The sequence below is a fragment of the Pinus tabuliformis genome, chromosome 4_1 (assembly GCF_031772625.1).
Source record: "Pinus tabuliformis cultivar Carrire ecotype Pingquan chromosome 4_1, CPIR1, whole genome shotgun sequence".
In the NCBI taxonomy this organism is placed as follows: domain Eukaryota; kingdom Viridiplantae; phylum Streptophyta; class Pinopsida; order Pinales; family Pinaceae; genus Pinus; species Pinus tabuliformis.
Window position 1 is genome coordinate 414721790 of NC_142303.1, and position 22303 is coordinate 414744092.

Sequence of the window (22303 nt, forward strand, 5' to 3'; positions counted from 1 at the left end):
CCACGTAGTGGTTCCGCTGGACCCAACCGAAGGGGCGCGCTATACTGAGCCAGTGCGCGATGAGGACAGTGACGATGAACTAGACTGTATCTACCAGATCACAGCACAAGATCAGGACCGAGTGAATCCAACAGCGGACAGAAGAATCTCATGGGAACGTGACAGTTCCTGCACGTCGAACTCAGATGAAGAGATTGAGTGATGGCAGAACCGATTGCATGAGGTAACGACACTACATTGTAATAGGCTAGTTAGATCATTATGACGTGTAACGATGGAGGCCAAGGAGGGTATCACCGAGATTCAGCAAAAGGTCAGCAGTCACTACCGAACCCACCGAGGACAACGAAGATTTACAAGCCCTGATTGCCCAGATTGAAGCACAGGATGCAGAAGAAGAAGATGCGTTCCAAATACCTTCATTACCCCCATATGTCTCTCCGTGGAATGGGATGACCAAAATACTGAAGGACCTGGACGCTGCAAAGAGTACGCTACAGACCCCGCTTCTCCCAGATGAGATAAGGTTTGATGGTTTGCCGCTGGGCCGCATACCAAGTATCAAGTTCGAAGATTGGGATCTAGCGGACAACGAAAAGTTCCCCCAATTGGCCACAGACAAGTTACTACCACGGAAATGGTTACTAGGTGTGGAAAAGGCAGGCTTACTCAATCTGAGGTGGATACCCCACTATCACCGCATGACCATCACCATATTTGTGATCCAACAGTTGCTATGTCTGATACATGATGGGTATCTCTGGTTGGAAGAGCCGATTCCGATCACAGCCAATTTAGTCCACCGAATTACACACCTGTCGGTTAAAGGGAACGACCCCACAGACATAGCCGAAACAAGTAGTGATGTGGGCCTCGCAGAAACAATGATGCCTAAATATAAGCTGGAAAAAGGAAATCGTGGGTATGTAATAGCGAGCATCAATGACCGTGCGTTGTGAGTCACCACCCAGCTACTAGCCAGTAAACTCATGAGGAAATGTCGTGCCGATGAGGTACCAACCCCTGTTATTGTGCTTGTGGAGCAGTGTGCCGAAGGAGTCCAGTTCAACCGAGCGCAATTCTTATGCGACAAATTTTTAGGAAGCACAGGACAAAGGTAAGACATTTCATTATGCATAGTTGCTACTATCAGTCCTTCTGGTTGCAGGAGAACTACCGTAGGGTAGCTAGTTTCCCAGCATTGAGGATAGCCTACCTGAAGCAGTGTGGTATACTTTGCTCTGGGCTACAAGGGACACAGCGAGGGCATCTGAAATCAAGGTATTTTAGACCTTCATGGAGAGGAGTATCCAGACACGGATTGCTCGCAGGCCACAGATGTCTCCAATGATATACAACCATTTGAAAAACATGGCCGAGTTCAAAGCGGACATGCATAACTTATATATCCGGGTGCGGAAGGATCCAAAGCGAGCATGGGTCATGCTTCCATTCATTGCAATAGACGATTCCATTTACGAGGTATTGGTAGCATGGCCTCCAGAGTGGCGCACCCCAGACAAGGCAGTACTAGAAAAACTGGTAGCACAGTAGGGAAAAAAGGAAATCCAACAGCGACTCACTCAATTAGCATCAAAAACCCGTCAAGGACAACAAGCAGCTTCACAGCTGGAAGCAACCAAGGAAGTGATAGCTGAAGATATCAAGGCAGATCAGGAAATGGCCTCATACCAGGACATGCAAAAGGAAAAAGAGACACAGGAGTGCACAGACCATATTATAGAATCAACCCAATTCAAGCGCCCGCACAGCAAGGAATCACTGCACGCACGCAAAAAGTTAAAAACCGCAAAAGCTTTGGAGAAAGAGTTTATTGACAGTAGCAAAGCGGCAAGCAAGGTCCCTACTGGTGCATTGGCAGAATTGATCATAGAGCAGACAATTGTGTTGGGGGAGATCCAAGCACAATTGCAAGCATTACAGGTGCGACCCCCAGGCGGGGTAATTGCAAATTTAGCAGAAGACACAGCCACTGTTGAGCAGATGGTGTGCACCAACACAATGAACACCTTAGTGTTGCCAGCAGGCGCTGCCTTAGCCGAAGTAGAGGAGGACACATGTAGTTGGGGGTTGAATCTGGCCGCTCTTCCTAGAGAAATCCTATACCAACTATAGGATGGGGTAACCGTTGAGCTTCATGCCAGGGAAGGCCGTGCCCTCCACACATTGATGGAGCACAAGGCAAATTTGGAGCAGGTTATTCTCCAGCACGATGATCTGGTCGCACAAGCCCAGGAAGTGGAACAGGCTGTGACGGAAGCTTGCAGCAAGGTACCACAGTTAGCTATCCCAGCCGAACTTCCAACAACTGACAAAATTCATCGCATGACCGTAGGCTTTCGTACGGCCCAAGAGGAAGTCACAAGGACTCAATCGGAGTTAAATTTACAAATTGCAAAGCTAAGACTGAAGGCGTAGCCACCCACACTATTGCAAATTTGGGAGCAGCACTGCGGCGAAATTCAAGCAGGACTAGAAATGATAAAGCGCATTGTCCAAGATTGCTCGACATTGTTAGATCAATCCCTCCTTATGCTCACCTCCCTCCAGGAAGACCCAACCATACAACAGGTAGAAACCAAAGTGAGGGAGCTACAAAAGGCTTATGACACAGTCCGCGAGACTTCGCATACGGTCGCTATCATGCAGCAGTTGGCTAAAATGAAGGAGGCCCAGGCTCTCAAGGCACAAGTTGACGCCACGTGGAAAAACAAGGCAGTGCTTAAAGAACGCATCCAACCCTGGCTTGATGAAGCATTTGCGGTCTCCACAACCATCGAAGGAAAGTTAGCACACATGCAGGTAGTATATGATCCCAGACAGACAACTGCAAGTGATACAGATGCATCAGCGGCTTGCGTAGAACAGGTACAGAGGATAGCGGCAGAGTTTGTTGCAAGCACAAGCGACGCGCAAAAATTGTTGACCAACCTGCGTGCGAAGATTACCGCACCAGTCGAGTGACTCGGGATGAATCACAATGATTGTGTTGAGGGACTATTGGGGAGCAGAGGGCCCACGTAAGGGTTTTGGGGCTCAAAGCCTACAATTTTGGGGAAAGGTATGGTAACGACTCCGCGAAGTACGCGTAGCGTGAATTGTAATGAGTCAAGTCAAAGGTTTGTCCACCCAAAAATAATGTAAAATAATAGGAATTGAGTTGGCCTACCCACGATCTGTGGATCATGGAAATGTATAAATAGAGCAAGGCTCTATGGATAGAAGTGGGTAGTTAGAGAAGTCTTTGTCTTGGATCAGGGTATTATGGTTGTGTGAAGACAATATTTTCTACGTCTGTAAGTCCGAGTCAAGGGTGTTTGTGGGTAGATAGAGGCTCCGCAATTGTGTGCACAGAGGCCTGGTAGAGTCTGCAGCTCTGTGCGTGGATCCCTGCAACTAAGTGCATAGGGTAGATCTAGTTGTATTGGCGAAAAAGTTGAATATAGATAAGTTGGTTCTGAAATATTGTGTTGATCTGGTTAATTTCTGGTTTATGTATATGGTTGCTCTCTGTGCTTATGCTTATATTCTGAGTTTATGCAAATCTATAACATTTTTGGGTGTGCGCATTGGTTATCGCTATTAAATATTGTAAGAAGTAGATATGATCTGTAACCAACTCAGTATTAAGTATTAAGGATTTTTTTCCTTGGTTCGGATCTTTTGGGTTCGCTTATGCACTTGGTGAACACATGAACGGACATGTGTGTTTTAGTTGACCAACTTAGTCAAGAAATGGTTAAGCCAACCAAATTGTGTTGGATGGTAGCTAAACATGTGTTGCGATACCTTAGAGGCACCACTCAGTTTGGTATTTGATACAGACAGATAGAAGGAGTGAAGCTTCAAGGCTTCACAGAAGCATATTGGGCAGGGAGTCCATCAAACAGGAAGAGTACATCATGGGGGATCTTCAGTATTGGGCTAGTAATAGTTTCTTGGTAGAAAAAGAAGTAGATAGTAGTTGCACCCAGTTCTGCAGAAGCAGAGTACATGGCTACTAGTTAAGCAACATGTGAGGCTATCTGGATGAGGAAGATCCTTGTTGAGTTATTAGGTCAAAAAATGGATCCTACATTGATTTACTCTAACAATCAGAGTTGTCCGTTATGTTCCTTTACCAATAGGTGTCATATTTTTTGAATAGCTGAGGTCAAATTTGTAATATGCACATACCTTTGCTTCGTGAAAATGTTTTCCATATTTGAAAAAAAATAAAAAAAGTAAATGGGTATGTCCTAAAAGAAAAATCAAAGGACCAAAAAGAAGAAAAAGGTCAAAAAGATGAAAAATGAACCCCAATAAAGAAAAATACCATGAAAGTGTGCAAGTGAAAATGCCACTACCATTTACTTTTGATGTAGAATAAAAAGATTGTGTGCAGCTTGTTACCTTTGCCACAAGCCATGGATGGTCAAACAGTTTAAACTTGGCTATTTCATGTTTTTAATTTCATGCTTAGAGATAGAGAATAAAATCTAACCAAGCTGTTTAATATTGGAAGATAAGTAGATAGGTAGAGTAAGGAGCTCAACAGTTTAATCTGAGCCCTTGGATGTAATAAGGTTAGACTTAGATAGATTACTTTTGTAGAAAGAAAAGAAAAGGTTTGATAAGGGTTTGCCAATTTAAGTGCACCCTAATAAAGAGTAGAAAAAATGGTAGGATGAGTAGATGGGTAAGTAGTTGAATGGTTGCAGAATTGTGATGAATGATTAGTTAAGATCATATCATTTACTTTCATCATCAAGTTGCTAAAGTATGGATGATAATTGAACATTTTCACAAAGTCAAGTGATTAATTTCCCCATTCATTTTACCTCTAAGTTTATTAATTTCCCATAAGTAAAGTTAAAAGTACCTAAAACCTTAAGTTAAAGGGGCTCAGAGTATTTCTCTAACTTTTGGAGGGACCAGACCCTCGGCCCAATAACTGATAGGTTCTAAGTACTAAAGTTCCCTCATAAACATTCATCCCCTCCATAATTCACTCATTTCTCTTAAAAAATCCCTTTTCCTAAGGTAAAAGCACCAGTTGCCTAGGGAAAGTAATCACCCCCAAGAAAACCCCTTTTTCACAAAAACCCAAAAATGCTCATTTAGTGTAAGTTATAATGTTTTATGTGCAAATGTAAATAAATTTCAACACAGATTACACTTAGCACTCTTCGTTTTTCCGCCTTCATTTCATATTAACTTCTCACTTTATTTATTAAATCCCAAAAAATACCCCTTTCCCGTATATATTATTAAAAATCCATATGTTAATATCCCGCCCCAAAGTTTGAAATATAAACTTATTAATAATTAATTAACGGGTTAATTAACTCGGTCAGTGACTAATTAAGAACCTTGACCCATCTCTAAATAGAATAAATTAATTAATCAATCAATGATTAATTAATAATTTGTCCCCGCCAATGAAATCACTCCTGACGTCATTAAACCTCCCTAATCCACCATTAATTAATCCCTCCACGCATTAAAACCCCATCAGGCCCCTCCATTAAACCTCAGGTCAAATCATCGTTCCGATCAACGTGCGATCTGACCCCCTTTGATCCAACGGTCGACGCTCATATTGGGCAACCTTCGAAGGCCGACCTTTACCTGCCCGATGTGGGTGGTTTCACTAATTCACCCCGCTGCTACGTGGTGCCCAATGAATGGAATCGAGTGGCCTCCCCCTCAAAACCACTTTATCTCAAAAGTGGTGTGATACGATCCTGCTTACCGCCTCCCGCTAAATGACAAACTGTCACATTTCCCACTTAACGCCAAATGTCCTATTCCCAATTTACCTGCCAAAATCATTGACTTGACGAATAAAACTAAAAAAATCATTGCTTTTTGTTTTATCGTGAAAAAAGAACACTCTGACCTCCATGCAAGCACAAGAGTACATGCAACCGTCAACCTACGTCCAACTGCCAATTTATCGAAGCTGCTGAAACTCTAGACCACCTTGCAATCCCGTGCACTTCTTGCAAATAGTGCACAGTCGCCATTTCTCTGTCCAAAAGTCGAAACCAAGTATTTATCCAAATTCGATGAGAAACCTTATTTTGTTCCACAACCTGGACTAAATTGCTTCCAATTCCTAAGTAATTTAGTAAGAAAATTTCCTGGTGACTCCAAAATACCTAGAATTAGACCAGTTTTCCGAATTTCACTCAAAACCATTCGCCCCATCTTTGAATCCAAAAGAACCAAGGATGGATGCCCCAATTGCACTGAATGTCATGCCCATTTCTACTCCTCACAGGGATTTAGACAATCTCCCACTAGCAGATAAAGATTTCCAGATTTGAAGATGCTTTTATCCAAGAATCCCCTTTGGAACTATACTACAGGTATAGAGACCAGTACCTGAACCATGCAGACTAAATTGGACTTTGGGAATCAGGTTTACCCAAGTACTAGTTCCCTCGAGTTCATATTTACCAAGAGATTATCCATTACTGTCATATGAACTATAATCCCAGCCAAAGGGCAGTGATGACTCCGGACTAGTTTCTATTTTTTACCATCACTGCTGAGTCTATAAATGAAATTCTCTAGTTGCAACCAGTCCAAAACCTAACCCCTTTTTTTGTTGGAGATTTTTTGAACAAATTCCCCACACTCACATTAATCAAACTTGCCATATTATTCCAAGCCTTCATTAGGGAAGAAAAATACACTCCAAAGGACTCTCCCACTTACATGTGGACTATATTCTTTAATCTTGGCCGAGACATCGTAAACATGATATACAGTGTATTAGGCCAAACTACAAGTGAATTTTTTGATGAAATCATTATAGCCTTTATGTCCATCTACTCTCTTGGGCATCCCCTAGCCATCATGTTTGACTATGCTAAGTTCATTGCTGATAAGATCCATGATCAATTCATGAGGATGGATAATGAAAGGGTGTTTAAATATTCTTCAGTTTTATATCATCTATTCTTGTATTATGAAGTTGATAAATTTCCAATCACCCTTCAAAAGCTTGATACCAAAGGTAACCCCAGATTAGTGGTCTTCTAGACTTCATTAATCCACCAATATGACTCTCAGTATTCTTATATTGATTTCATAGATCTCTTTGTGTACCCAGTGACAACTATGCTATTAGGAAGCCCTCCCCCCAGAATCAGTGCAGATATCAGGAGGGTCCTTCAATTGTCAAAACAGTATAGAATGGGGGATTGGTACTTGTACCAAAACCACACTAAAATCAGAATCTATGGATGTGAGTTGGCTCCCTACAAACTGCCCAGATACCTCCCTATGAGATTGTTTTCCCTGGAGTACTACAAGAAAATGATAAATTCAGAAGAGGTGCATTTTGTTAAGGCCAAGAAGAAAGCTCAACTTAGGATAAAAGCCCTTTCATATGTAGCAGTAGGGAAGCAGGAAAGGAAGAAGAATTGATTCTCCAAAGGCTGAAACTCAAACAAAGTTTTATCTGGACTTATGGCCCTTTAGATTTCATTCGCAATAGGAGACAGAAGAACAAATTATCTCCATACATCCACCATAGAATCCCTGAAATTGAACAATATGAAAATCAGCTTGAATGGGTGGAAAACACTTTGGTAGACAAGGATAGCACACAAATTGTTGTCAATAATGTATTGATTGATTTAGACAAAAGACTTGATGAGGATTCATTTGTACAGGTGCCAGGAGAAACTCAATCTCAAAGGAAATCACAGGGACATTGTGGGAAAACAGTAGAAGAAGGGCCATCAGAGCAACCAAGGCCATCAAAGCAGCCTGAGGAATCAGAGCAGCCTGAGATTTCAAAAGAAAGTCTTGCTCAACCAGAACAAATCATGAGCAATCCTCCTATTTTACAGACTCCTCTAAATGAGGAGAGGAATCTTAAAAGAGATAGAGAGGAGGCCACTCCTTCTAGTAGACCTGTTGCCCAAACTTATGTCAAGAGGCAAAGGTTGAACCCATTTTCAGAACAGGAGTATACTGAAGAAACAGCAGGAACTACAGGAGCAGAAAGTAGGCATACCACTCCTTCAGGAGGTACACAAGAACCTTCCACCTCACATGCTCAAATGCTAGAAAGGCATCAGAGCGTGGAAGCATCCTCCTTTAGAGATCCAAGTGGCCAAAGCCAGGACTTAAAAGAGAAATACAAAGAAATCAAGGCAAGAAATGAGAGATTAAATTCCCAATGTTATGCACACTACCTGAAAATGGCTCCAACAAATCAAACAAGGCTAATGTTAGCCTTTGACATAAAGGAAGGTAAAATGTAGATGGGTTTCTTGAAGCCAACTACACAGCAACCCAGATCAATGGAAGATTATCTGAAAACAGACTTTGAAGTATTGGCAAAGGATATCCATCCTATTGACCAAACGGAGTTACACAAACAGACTAGGGAAATGGTTTACTCCACCTTGACCAGCAAGGCAATTGCAGCCCACCAACTTTAGAATTCGTTGAATAATATATCAGCACAATTCCAATTAGAAAAGGCCTCTTCATAGGCCAAGGACACCAGAATAAAGCCTTTAGAGGACTTGGTCATAGAACTGGAACATGATCCCAAGGATGTGAAAGCTGCAGAAAATCTTATCAAGAAGAAAAATGATGACATAGTTGCACTGAAGAAGCAACTCAAAATTCTCCCTCTACATCATCCTCAGATAGTTGAAGTGTTGGAAACTCAGAAGGAGGGAGAGCTTGTGGACTTAGTCCTTAAGCTGAATGAAAAATTAAAAGAGACAGAGAAAGAGTTAGATAATTTGATGCAATCGAAACAGAGTGAGTTGGCCACCAATCCTCAGACTGTAATTCCTATAGTTTCTACATCAGTACCCTCCACATTGGTTGTTGCCTTAGCACCCATAGTTCCACCAGCTATAGCTTTGCCAGTAACAGGTACATCAGTAGGCACAGGGGCATCTACAAGTGCAGGTACTTCCACAGAACAAATAGCTGAATTGGTAAAAGCCATGGAGGAAATGAGCATCCAGGCTACTGAGCTTAAGAAACTTAGAGAAAAAGTGTCAAATTTGGAGACTGACTGTAAACTTGCCCAGATACAATAGAAGGAAGAAGTTCAGAAAAATAAAAGAAAGGGAGAAAGAATAAAATCCCTTGAAAAGGACTTGACATTGCAAGAGCCATTGGGAGACATGAAAGAAATTCTTTGGGCCAACATCATTGATTCCATCAATGATGTTTGGCCTTCTATTCAAGTTATTTTTGAACAAACTGAACTAGTAAAAATGGCCACAGAGGCAGTCCATAAGACAAGTGAACAATTGGGAGATATGCCTGAAGCGGCCAATCTATTGATAAAATTTTTGAATAGTAGAAACAGGTACCAGCTTGATGAACTAGATATAGACGACAGAATAGCAACCATCATAGAAATAAAGAAGGTCCTCACCAAAAGGAACCTGATGCTCAATCTGGAGAAAAGGTGTCAAAGCATCCAAGCAAACATTGATAGTTTTATGACAAAGTATGGTATCTTAAGAGAAAAAGGACTTGCCAGTCCTATGGTAATAAATGAAAAGCTGATGACTCAAGAGGATTATATTGAAAGACTAAACAAGCTGCCCAGAAACAAAGCTAGTACTTCAGGGGTGAAATCTTTGCCCACTGGAAAGGTACTATGTGATAGTCTTGAAACTCTATTTTACATAGAACATGAGGTAAATCACTTGTTTACTAGCAGGAAAAATTTTGCTAAGTATACAGAAGCTGATGAAATATATAGAAAGATGATAAGGATGAAGTTACCTGACAGTGAATCGTGGACAAAACTTACAGATTTACTAGAAAGTTACTGCAGAAAATCTACATGGTAAAACATGGTTGCCAATTAAAATAGGTAATACATAATCAAAGCAGAACAGGTAAAGAGTATCAGTAGGTAGAAGATAGAAAGGGATTCCATCACACAACTATAAACCAACTGAAAGATACAAATCCGAATTACAATAGCAAGCACAGTCACAATAAAAGAGACAGTAAGAAGACAATTCTCCATCTGTCTCTATCTTCGTGTTGAAGATATTTTTGGTTTCCTAAAATAATTCTCATCTAATTATAAGATATTTTTTATAAATACTTCATAGTTTGAAGTAATTATTGTGGATTAAAATACATTTCTGTAGACATTTTATATTGAGCCAAGGAGCTACTATACTCAAGACTAGACTGGTTTTTCTGGATATGAAATAAAGCTAAGGACATTTCACTGGATTCTTGTGCACAATTGGAACAAATAAGTATTATCTCTTCATGTTAAAATATTGTTTTCTCTTCATGTTATAAATATTCATATGTGTCTCTTACAAAATCTTAAAAGCAAACAAGGAATGATATCATCAAAATTAGCTTAAATGTTCTCTGTTTTAACTATTTGCTTTCTATATGTTTTCAACTAAACTATCTTGGTCTGGAAATTCTTAATTGCTCCCTTACTTCCATGGTTTACCCCCCCTTTGGTCCATATTAAAGGATATTTCATTGCCCTTTGCTACTGATCATCCTTCCCTTCTTCATCTTAATCCTGGTTAAGGATCCTTCATCGTCCTTTGCCCTGGTTAGGACTACTTCATCCATTTGAACCTGTAGATTTGCTTTTGTTGTGCTAGCCTGCCCTGTGAACTCTTACCTTAGTGATTAATCAGTTCTAGTTCAGCCACTCTTGATTGACTCCATAGCCCAATGGCCTGAATACTTGCTCTGCCCATCTGTTTTCTTAATTCCACCACCCAATCAAAACAAAACAATTATGAACACTAAGAACTAGCCTGAAATCTTACCCAAAAACAAATTTAAATTATAAAGAGAGAGCCCTCTCTAGACTTAGGTTGGCTAGAGCCCGAGTCTAAAAGATTAGGTTTGTGGTTACATCAGACTATTCCTTCTTTGATAACTTCTAGGGAAAACATCTGAGTGATAACATAGTGGCGACTCTGCTGGGGATTCCAAACCCTCAGTCTTAATAAACCTTTGAGAAATTCAAATTTTTATTTTTAAGCCTCTTAAAGTGTTATTAGAAGTTATTTCAAAAAAGTTCATAAAAAAGAAAAATAATTAGAAAAGGCTTGAAAGTGGCTTCAGGGAGAACGCACTCTACCATAGCTAACCTTGATCCAAAGCCTCCCACTGTATTTGCCAATCCCAACCTTATTCTGAGAATAATCAGAAGACAAGAAATTTCAGTAATCCAAAGACCTTTATTCATATCCAATTCATGCCCTGTTGAGTGGTTGTTCCTAGAAGACCTCCCTTTTGACGAGTATTTTGACAATTCCCTATTTAGAACCGAGTCTGAGAGTGAACTTGAGGACATAGTTCTAGATCCAGAATTCACAGCTGAACTTGAAGTCCAATGAGAAAACTTGTCAATTGATCAATACCTTCTGAACTCCCCTCAGTCATCCCTTACCACTGATAGAATCCCTGAACTTTCGAAAACTGCTTCAACTTCTTTTAGCTCACCATCATTTCCCCACATCTTTGAAGGTCATCCCTCATCTCCATTCATACCTTCACTCCCCCATCAACCTATCACTACCCATCAAACACCCATTATCCCTGTTACCCCAAGTTCCCTTGTTGTCCCAAATCCTCCTATTACCATAGCTCCTATTCTCAATCCTGTCCAACTTAGAGCTATGGCACTCAGATATTCCCCCCTTATGATGCCTGCTCCTCAAGGTGCCTTACCAACAGATTAGCATAGTAAAATTACCTTATTCCATGGCACTGGAACTTACACAGCACAACAGCACACAAAAAAGATGACAGATTATTTTGAACTGCATGAAATTGACATAGGAGATGTCCAAATGAGAATCTTTGTCCAAACTCTAGCTAGAGAAGTAAGAACATGGTTTAGATCCTTGCCTCCTCAAAGTATAGATAGTTTAGAAGTTCTTTACCAGCAATTTTTGAATAGGTGGGAGAAGAAAAAGAACCCCTTTCAAATTCTTTCTGAATATGAAAACCTTAAAAGGGGACCAAATGAAATTGTTTGGGACTACTATACTAGGTTAAACATGAAACTTACAAATCTCAAATTAGTAAATCTTTAAACTTCGTTGAGAATGAAGACTCTGTGAACCTATTTGATGATAAAACTGAGCTAATTTTTGGACCTGATGTTAATGGAAAACCAATGGAAGGAGTGATACCACCCTTCTACATTAGTCTTAACATCCATGATAAAATCCTACATAATACCATGCTAGACTCTGGGGCTTCACACAATCTTATGCCTAAGTCTATTATGCAGAAGCTAAACTTGGATATCATTAGACCTTACAAGGACTTGTTTTCCTTTGATTCAAGCCAAGTTAAGTGCCTAGGGATTATAAAAGATTTGTGTGTTTCCATAGTACATTACCCTACTAAGACCATACTTATGGACATAGTTGTTGCCGATATACCACCTAAGTATGGTATGTTGTTGTCCAGATCTTGGGGTGCCAAACTCCAAGGATCTCTACAACTTGACATGTCGTATGTTACCATATCAGTCTTTGGACATCCTAAGAAACTGTATAGAGAGACTCTGATGAAGCATGTAGTGAGTACCCAAGAGAGACCTAAAAAATTTCCTATATATTTAATGCATTCTGATATTGATTCTTTCATACTTTACAATGTTGAATCTAACCAAGAAGATACTTCAAACAGTGTAAATTCAGAACCAAAATAAATTACAGTATTAAAAGAAAACTAAAGCATCCAGATTCAAGCAATGTCCGATAATAAAGATGACCAAGATACATTAATCAAAGAAGATTTTATTTCCCCAAACAGTAAGAATTATGAACATGAAATTTTGTGGCATCTTGAATTTGATGGGTCAGTCAACAAACTAGGTGCAGGAGCAGGTGTATGGATTTATAACTTAGAAAATGATCATTCAGAGGGTCATGCCTATAGATTGAACTTTAAATGTACAAACAACATGGCCGAATATGAAGCACTTATGTTAGGTCTGAAACTGGTCAAAAGGTTAGGAGCCATAAGAGTCTCTATTATGGGAGATTCTGAGTTGGTAATAAAACAAATTAATGTTGTTTATATGACTAGGGATCCTAGGTTATGATTTTATAGAGGCACAGTTGTAGAAATACTAAATACTTTTTTAGAAACCAAGCTTGCTATCATCCCAAGAAAACACAACATGCAAGCTCACAGCTTAGCCATGTTTGCTAGTACTTGCAAGTTGCCATTTCAGCCCAGCCATCAATACACTACTGAGGTTAGGCACAGACCTTCCATTCTTCACAACTTGAAGAACTGGCAAGTGTTCAATAACGACTATCAAGTTAACAATTTTCTAACTTTAGATGAGGAATTTGTAAATAGCAACATAGACACAAACATAACATTAGATTTGGATTATCTTGATAAAATAGAAATTAACAAAGTATAAGATGACTAGATAGATAGATTCCATCCCACAAAGTTTACAAAATCGGATATTCGAAACCTAAAACAAATCAAAATTGATGAAGCAATCGATGAAGAATTTGAAGTCATCAATCTTAAAGACAATTCTTTGCCCAAAGGATTAACTCCTTTAGAGGACTTATTTGATTCAAATGATATTCCTAAAAAGCCTAAAATGGAACCCTTGAAATCAGACACTCAGGAATGTAATATATTCTCTAAAGAAGATCCCAAACTGATAAAACTTTCAAAATCATTACCTCCCAATGAAAAAGTGAAATATATGGAACTGCTAAAAGAATTCCAAGATGTTTTTGCCTGGAATTATGAGGACCTTAAGTCCTATGATACCAGCATAATACAGCACACCATTCCCTTAAAGGAAAATCAAAATCCTTTTAGATAGAAGCTTAGAAGGATTAACCCTATTATGTTGTCTTTTATCGAAAAAGAGATCAAAACAATGTATGAAGCTAAGATTATTGCACCAATTAGATTCTCGGACTGGGTTTCTAATTTGGTACCTACAAGAAAGAAAACTGGTGAAATTAGGTTGTGTGTTGACCTTGGGAATTTAAATAAAGTTTCACTTAAGGATAACTATCCTCTTCCTAAAATGGATCACATATTACAAAGCATAGTAGGTTCAACCAGAATCTCACTGCTAGAATGGTTTTCTGGTTATAACCAAATCCTAGTCCACCCAGATGATCAGGAAAAAACTACATTCACTACACCATGGGGCACGTTCATGTACGTGAAAATGCCATTTGTGTTAAAAAAATGCACGGGCCACCTTTCGAAGAGAAATGGACATAGCCTTTGGTAAGGAAATCCATGGCTTCCTGGTAACATACCTAGATGATATCACAGTATTCTCTAAATCAGATCAACAACATCTGGATCATTTTAGGCAGGTCTTCACCAAGTGTAGGAAGTATGGAATTTCTCTGAATCCTAAAAGGTATTTATTTGGGTTGGAAGAGGGGAAATTACTAGGCCACGTTATCTCCAAAGATGGTATCTAGATTGAACCAACAAGAATTGAAGCCATTTTACAGATACCACACCCCAGGAACATCAAAGAACTTCAAGCATTTTTAGGAAAAATAAACTTTTTGAGAAGATTTATCTCTAACTTAGTTGAACTAATTAGATTACTAAACAATATGTTAAATAAAGGTTCGAATATTAAATGGACTCTAGAGGGTAAAAAGTCGTTTGAAGATATAAAGTTAGCCTTAACACAAACACCAGTTCTCATCAGTCCAATGTTTGATAGGGAGTTCATCATATTTTCTTTCGCTTCAGAACATACAATTGTTGTAGTCCTACTACAGAAGAATGATCAAGGTTTTGAATGACCAGTAGCCTTCTTCAGTAAATCCCTAAGAGATGGACCTTTAAAGTATAATATAATGGAAAATCAAGCTTTTTCTTTGGTTAAATCTATTAAAGATTTGAGAGTTTATATCTTGTACTCTCATATAGTAGCTTATGTTCCCAATGTTGTAGTCAAAGACATTCTAACACAGGATGGACCTGATGGAAAGAGAGGGATTAGAATATGATTTAGAAATAAAACCTACAAAACTGAACAAAGGCCAAGGTTTAGCCAAGCTCATGGCTGAATCAAATTGTCAAGCCCTAGACGTAAATTTCAATACAGAACTGGCTAATGAAGAGGAGAAGGTGACTCCACAGATCAACCAGGCCTTTATAGACTCACCATGGTATGCTGACATTATCTACATTTTACAAAATCTTCAATCTCCTCCAGAGTTATCCAGAACTAAGAGTAGGTTCTTAAAAATGAAATCTTTAAAGTTTTGCATAGTTGACAATGCTTTATTTTGGAAATATCATGAAGTCATCCTTCTTAATTGTTTGTTAAAGGAAGAATCTGACAAAATATTGCAAGAGTTTCATGCAGGTGACTGTGGGGGGCATCTTTACTAGATGACCACAGCTGATAAAATCTTAAGAGTTGGTTTTTACTGGCCCACTCTATTTTCTGATGTGAAAAAGTTTATAACCTCATGCAACAAATGTCAAATCTTTGAAGGAAAAAGAAAACTATTGCCATTACCTTTGAAACCTATATCTACTGAAACACCATTTCAACGGTGGGTTCTTGACTTCATTGGTGAAATCCATCCCCCTTCCTCTACCCAACATAGATGGATCTTAACTGCCACAGACTATTTTACAAAGTGGATAGAAGCCATACCCTCAAGACAAGCTACTGATACTATCATAATAGGTTTCCTTGAGGCCGACATTCTGTCCAGATTCAGTTGCCCCACCAAAATCATCATAGACAATGCAACAACCTTTAAATCAAAGAGGATGATTAATTAACCAATATCACATAACCCTTGGTCACTCCACAGCCTACTATCCCAAAGGAAATGGACTCGTAGAGTCTTCCAATAAGAGCTTAATGAATATCATCAAAAAATTGTTGGAAGATAACAAGAAAACTTGGAACAAGAAACTAGTGAATGCCTTGTGTGCAGATAGGCTGACCACAAAGAAATCCATTAGTACCAGTCCCTACCAGCTAGTCTATGGAATGGAGGTTGTCTTCCCATATTCCTTGGGAACACTAGTGATGAAATTGCTCCAAGAATCACAGGTTGATCCAAATGATATTCAAAGTAGGATCAACTAGACAATTCACTTGCAGCAGACCAGGGAAGAAGCGTACATCAGGTCACAAATTATGCAGGAAAGAATCAAGAAAGCTTTTGACAAAAGAACCAAGGTATAAGATTTCTATCTAGGAGATAAAGTTTTGAAATGGGACTCAAGAAGGGAGGATAAAGGTAAGCATGGGAAGTTTGACGTCCTATGGAAAGGCCCTTACATTATTTATGCTTTTAGAGGTAATAATGCTTATTTCCTCAAAGAATTGGATGGTGCAGAAGTAGAAGGAGGACCAGTCAATGGTCGAATTCTTAAGCACTATATAGATCCCAGTCACTGATTTCACTAATCACTTGTACATATTATATCCTTCAAAAAGTTTAGTGTTGATTGGATGGTAAATTTTGGAGTTGAAGCCCGAAGAGAAGGCCCTAAGCTTCAAGAGTCTCACTGTCATAAATATCAATAAAGCAACAAACTAAAAGGGAAAGTTGCAGAGTAAAATCATAGTAATTCAGAAGGCCATTGATCTACTATTTCTTGACATTTCACCAGGAAATGTCATCCCAAAGTGGAGCCACTGTTATGTTCCAATACCAATAGGTGTCATAATTTTTGAATAGCTGAGTTCAAAGCTGTAATATGTACATACCTTTGCTTCCTACAAATGTTTTCCATATTTGAAAAAATAAAAAAATTAAAAAATGTAAATAGAGTATGTTCTAAAATAAAAATCAAAGGACAAAAAAGAAGAAAAAGGTCAAAAAAAATGAAAAATGAACCCCAATAAAGAAAAATACCATGAAAGTGTGCAAGTCAAAATGCTACTACCATTTACTTTTGATGTAGAATAAAAAGATTGTGTGCAACTTGTTACCTTTGCCACAAGCCATGGATGGTCAAACAGTTTAAACTTGGCTATTTCATGTTTTTAATTTCATGCTTAGAGATAGAGAATAAAATCTGACCAAATTGTTTAATCTTGGCAGATAAGTAGATAGGTAGAGTAAATGAAAGGAGCTCAACAGTTTAATATGAGCCCTTGGATGTAATAAGGTTAGACTTAGATAGATTACTTTTGTGAAAAGAAAAGAAAAGGTTTGATAAGGGTTTACCAGTTTAAGTTCACCCTAATAAAAAGTAGAAAAAATGATAGGATGAGTAAATGGGTAAGTAGTTGAATGGTTGCAGAATTGTGATGAATGATTAGTTAAGATCATATCATTTACTTTTATCATCAAGTTGCTAAAGTATGGATGATAATTAAACATTTAAACAAAGTTAAGTGATTAATTTCCCCATTTATTTTACCTCTAAGTTTACTAATTTCCCATAAGTAAAGTCAAAAGTACCTAAAACCTTAAGTTAAAGGGGCTCAAAGAATTTCTCTGACTTCTGGAGGGACCGAACCCTCGGCCCAATAACTGATAGGTTCTAAGTACTAAAGTTCCCTTATAAACATTCATCCCCTCCATAATTCACTCATTTCCCTTAAAAAGTCCCTTTTCCTAAGGTAAAAGCACCATTTGCCTAGGGAAAGTAATCACCCCCAAGCAAACCCCTTTTTCAAAAAAACCCACAAATGCTCATTGAGCCTAAGTTATAATGGTTTATGTGCAAATGTAAATAAATTTCAACACACATTACACTTAGTGCTCTTCGTTTTTCCGCCTTCATTTCATATTAACTTCTAACTTTATTTATTAAATCCTAAAAAATACCCCTTTCCCGTATATATTATTAAAAATCCATATGTTAATATCCCGCCCCAAAGTTTGAGATATAAACTTATTAATAATTAATTAAGGGGTTAATTAAGTCAGTCAGCAACTAATTAATAACCTTGACCCATCTCCAAATAGAAGAAATTAATTAATCAATCAGTGATTAATTAATAATCTGTCCCCGCCAATGAAATCACTCCCAAAGTCAAACCTCCCTAATCTGCCATTAGTTAATCCCTCTGTGCATTAAAACCCCATTGGGCCCCTCCATTAAACCTCAGGTCAAACCATCTCTCTGATCACCATGCGATCTGACCCCTTTTGATCCAATGGTCGATGCTCATATCGGGCAACCTTCGAAGTCCGACCTTTACCCGCCCGATGTGGGTGGTTTCACTATTCACCCTGCTGCTACGTGGCAATGAATGCAATCGGGCAGCCTCCCCCTAAAACCACTTTATCCCAAAAGTGGTGTGATACGATCCTGCTTACCACCTCCCGCTAAACGACAAACTGTCACGTTTCCCACTTAACGCCAAATATCATATTCCCAGTGTACCCGCCAAAGTCATTGACTTGACGAATAAAACTAAAAAAATCATTGTTTTTGTTTTATCGTGAAAAAGGAACACTCTGACCTCCATGCAAGCACCAAAGTACATGAAGCCATCAACCTACGTCCAATTGCCAATTTACCGAAGCTGCTAAAACTCCAGACCACTTTGCAGTCCCGTACGCTTCCTGCAAACAGTGCACAGTCACCATTTCTCTATCCAAAAGTCGAAACCAGGTATTTATCCAAATTCGTTGAGAAACCCTGTTTTGTTCCACAATCTGGACTAAATTGCTTCCAATTCCTAAATAATTTAGTAAGAAAATTTCCTAGTGACTCCAAAATACCTAGAATTAGACCAGTTTTCCCAAATTCACTCAAAACCCTTCACCCCCATCTTTGAATCCACAAGAACCAAGGATGGATGCCCCAATTGCACTGAATAGCATGCCCATTTCTACTCCTCACAGGGATTTAGGCCATCTCCCACTAGCAAATAAATATTTCCAGATTAAAGATATTTCTGTCCAAAAATCCCCTTTGAAACTATACTGCAGGTATAGAGACCAGTACCTGAACCATGTAGACTACATTGGACTTTGGGAATCAGGTTTACCCAAGTACCAGTTCCCCCAAGTTCATATTTTCCTAGGGATTATCCATTATTGTCATATGAACTATAATCCCAGCCAAAGGGCAGTGATGACTCCGGACCAGTCTGTATTTTTTACCATCACTGCTGAGTCTATAAATGAAATGCTCCAGTTGCAACCAGTCCAAAACCTAACCCCTCTTTCTGTTGGAGATTTTCTGAACAGATTCCCCACACTCACATCAATCAAACTTGTTAGATTATTCCAGACCTTCATCAAGGAAGAAAAATACACTCCAAAGGACTCTCCCCCTTACATGTGGACTATATTCTCTGATCTTGGCTGAGACATCATAGACATGATATCCAGTGTATTAGGCCAAACTACAAGTGAATTTGTTGATGAAATCATTATAACCTTTATGTCCATCTACTCTCCTGGGCAGCCCCCAGCCATCATGTTTGACTATGCTAAGTTCATTGCTGATAAGATGCATGATCAATTCATGAGGATGGATAATGAAATGGTGTTTAAATATTCTTCAATTTTATATCATATGTTCTTGTATTATAAAGTTGATAGATTTCCAATCACCCTCCAAAAGCTTGATACCAGAGGTAACCCCAGATCAGTGGTTTTTTGGACTTCATTAATCCACCAATATGACTCTCAGTATTCTTATACTGATTTCATATATCTTTTTGTGTACCCAGTGACAACTATGCTATTAGGAAGCCCTTCCCCCAAAACCAGTGCAGATATCAGAAGGGTCCTTCAATTGTCAAAATAGTATAGAATGGGGGTTTGGTACTTGTACCAAAACCACATTGAAATTAGAATCTATGGATGTGAGCTGGCTCCCTACAAACTGCCCAGATACCTCCCTATGAGATTGTTTTCCCTAGAGTACTACAGGCAAATGATAATTTTAGATGAGGTGCATTTTGTTAAGGCCAAGAAGAAAGCTTAACTTAGGATAAAATATTAGCTTGGCCCTTTCATATGAAATAGTAGGGAAGCAAGAAAGGAAGCAGAATTGATTCTCCAAAGGCTGAAACTCAAACAAATTTTTATCTGGAATTATGACCCTTTAGAGTTCATTTGTAATAGGAGACAGAAGAATAAATTATCTCCTTAAAACCACCATAGAATCCCTGAAATTGAATAGTATGAAAATCAGCTTGAATGGGTGAAAACACTTTGGTAGATCAAGATAGCACAGAAACTATTGTCAATAATGTATTGATTGATTTAGATAGAATACTTGATAAGGATTAATTTGTACAGGTGCCAGGAGAAACTCAATCTCAAAGGCAATCACAGGGACACAATGGGAAAACAGCAGGAGAAGGGCCATCAAAGCAACCAGAGGAATCAGAACAACCTAAGATTTCAGAATAACTTGTTCAACCAGAACAAATCATGAGCAATCCTCCTATTTTATAGACTCCTCTAAATGAGGAGAGGAATCTTAAAAGAGATACAGAGGATGCCACTCCTTCTAGTAGACCTATTGCCCAAACTTATGTCAAGAGGCAAAGGTTGAAACCATTTTCAGAACAAGAGTATATTGAAGAAACAACAGGAACTACAGGAGAAAAAAATAGGCATACCACTCCTTCAGGAGGTGCACAAGAACCTTCCACCTCATAGGCTCAAATGCTAGAAAGGCAACAGAGCATGGAATTATCCTCCTTTAGAGCTCCAAGTGGCCAGAGTCAGGACTTAAAAGAGAAATACAAAGAAATCAAGGCAAGAAATGAGAGATTAAATGCCAAAACTTATGCACACTACCTGAAAATGGCTCCAACAAATCAAACAAGGCTAATGTCAGCCTTTGACATAAAGGAAGGTAAAATGTAGATGAGTTTCTTGAAGCCAACTAGACAGCAACCCAGATCAATGGAAGATTATCTGAAAACAAAATTTGAAGTATTGGAAAAGGATATCCATCCTATTGACCAAATAGAGTTAGCCAAACAAACTGGGGAAATGGTTTACTCCACCTTGACCAGCAAAGCAATTGCAGCCCACCAACTTCAGAATTCACTAAATAATATATTAGCACAATTCCAATTAGAAAATGCTTCTTCACAGGCCAAGGACACCAAAATAAAGTCCTTAGAGGAATTGGTCATAGAATTGGGACATGATCCCAAGGATGTGAAAGCTGCAGAAAAGCTTATCAAGAATAAAGACGATGACATAGCTTCACTAAAAAGCAGCTCAAAATTCCCCCTCTACATCATCCTCAAACCGCTGAAGTGTTGGAAACTCTGAAGGAGGGAGAGCTTATGGACTTAGTACTTAAGTTGAATGAACAATTAAAAGAGATAGATAAAGAGTAAGATAATTTGATACAGTCCAAATAGAGTGAGTTGGCCACCACTCCTCAAACTGTAATTCCTACAGTTTCTACAACAGTACCCTCCACATTGGTTGTTGCCTTAGCACCCACAATTCCACTAGCTACAGCTTTGCCAGTTACAGGTACATCAGTGGGCACAGGGGCATCTACAAGTGCAGGTACTTCCACATAACAAACAATTGAATTGGTAAGAGCCATGGAGGAAATGAGCATCCAGGCTACTAAGCTTAAGAAACTTAGAGAAAAAGTGTCAAATTTGGAGACTGACTGTAAACTTGCCCAGATACAAGAGAAGGAAGAAGTTCAGAAAAATCAAAGAATGGGAGAAAGAATAAAAGCCCTTGAAAAGGACTTGACATTGCAAGAGCCACTGGGAGACATGAAAGAAATTCTTTGGGCCAACATCGTTGATTCCATCAATGATGTTTGGCCTTCTATTCAAGTTATTTTTGAACAGACCGAACTAGTAAAAATGGTCACAGAAGCAGTCCATAAGACAAGGGAAGAATTGGGAGATATGCCTGAAGTGGCCAACGTGTTGATAAAAAATTTTAACAGCAGAAATAGGTACCGGCTTGATGAACTAGAAATAGACAACAGAGTAGAAACCATCATAAAAATAAAGGTGGTCCTCACCAAAAGGAACCTGATGCTCAATCTGGAGAAAAGGTGTCAAAGCATCCAAGCAGGCATTGATAGTTTTATGACAAAGTATGGTATCTTAAGAGAAAAAGGACTTCCTAGTCCTATGGTAATAAATGACAAGCTAATGACTCAAGAGGATTATATTGAAATACCAAAAAAGCTGGCCATAAACCAAGCTAGTACTTCAGGGGTGAAATCTTTTCCCACTGGAAAGGTACAATATGATAGTCTTGAAAATAAGTTTTACATAGAACATGCTGCAAAGCACTTGTTTACTAGCAGGCCAAATTTTACTAAGTATACAGAAGCT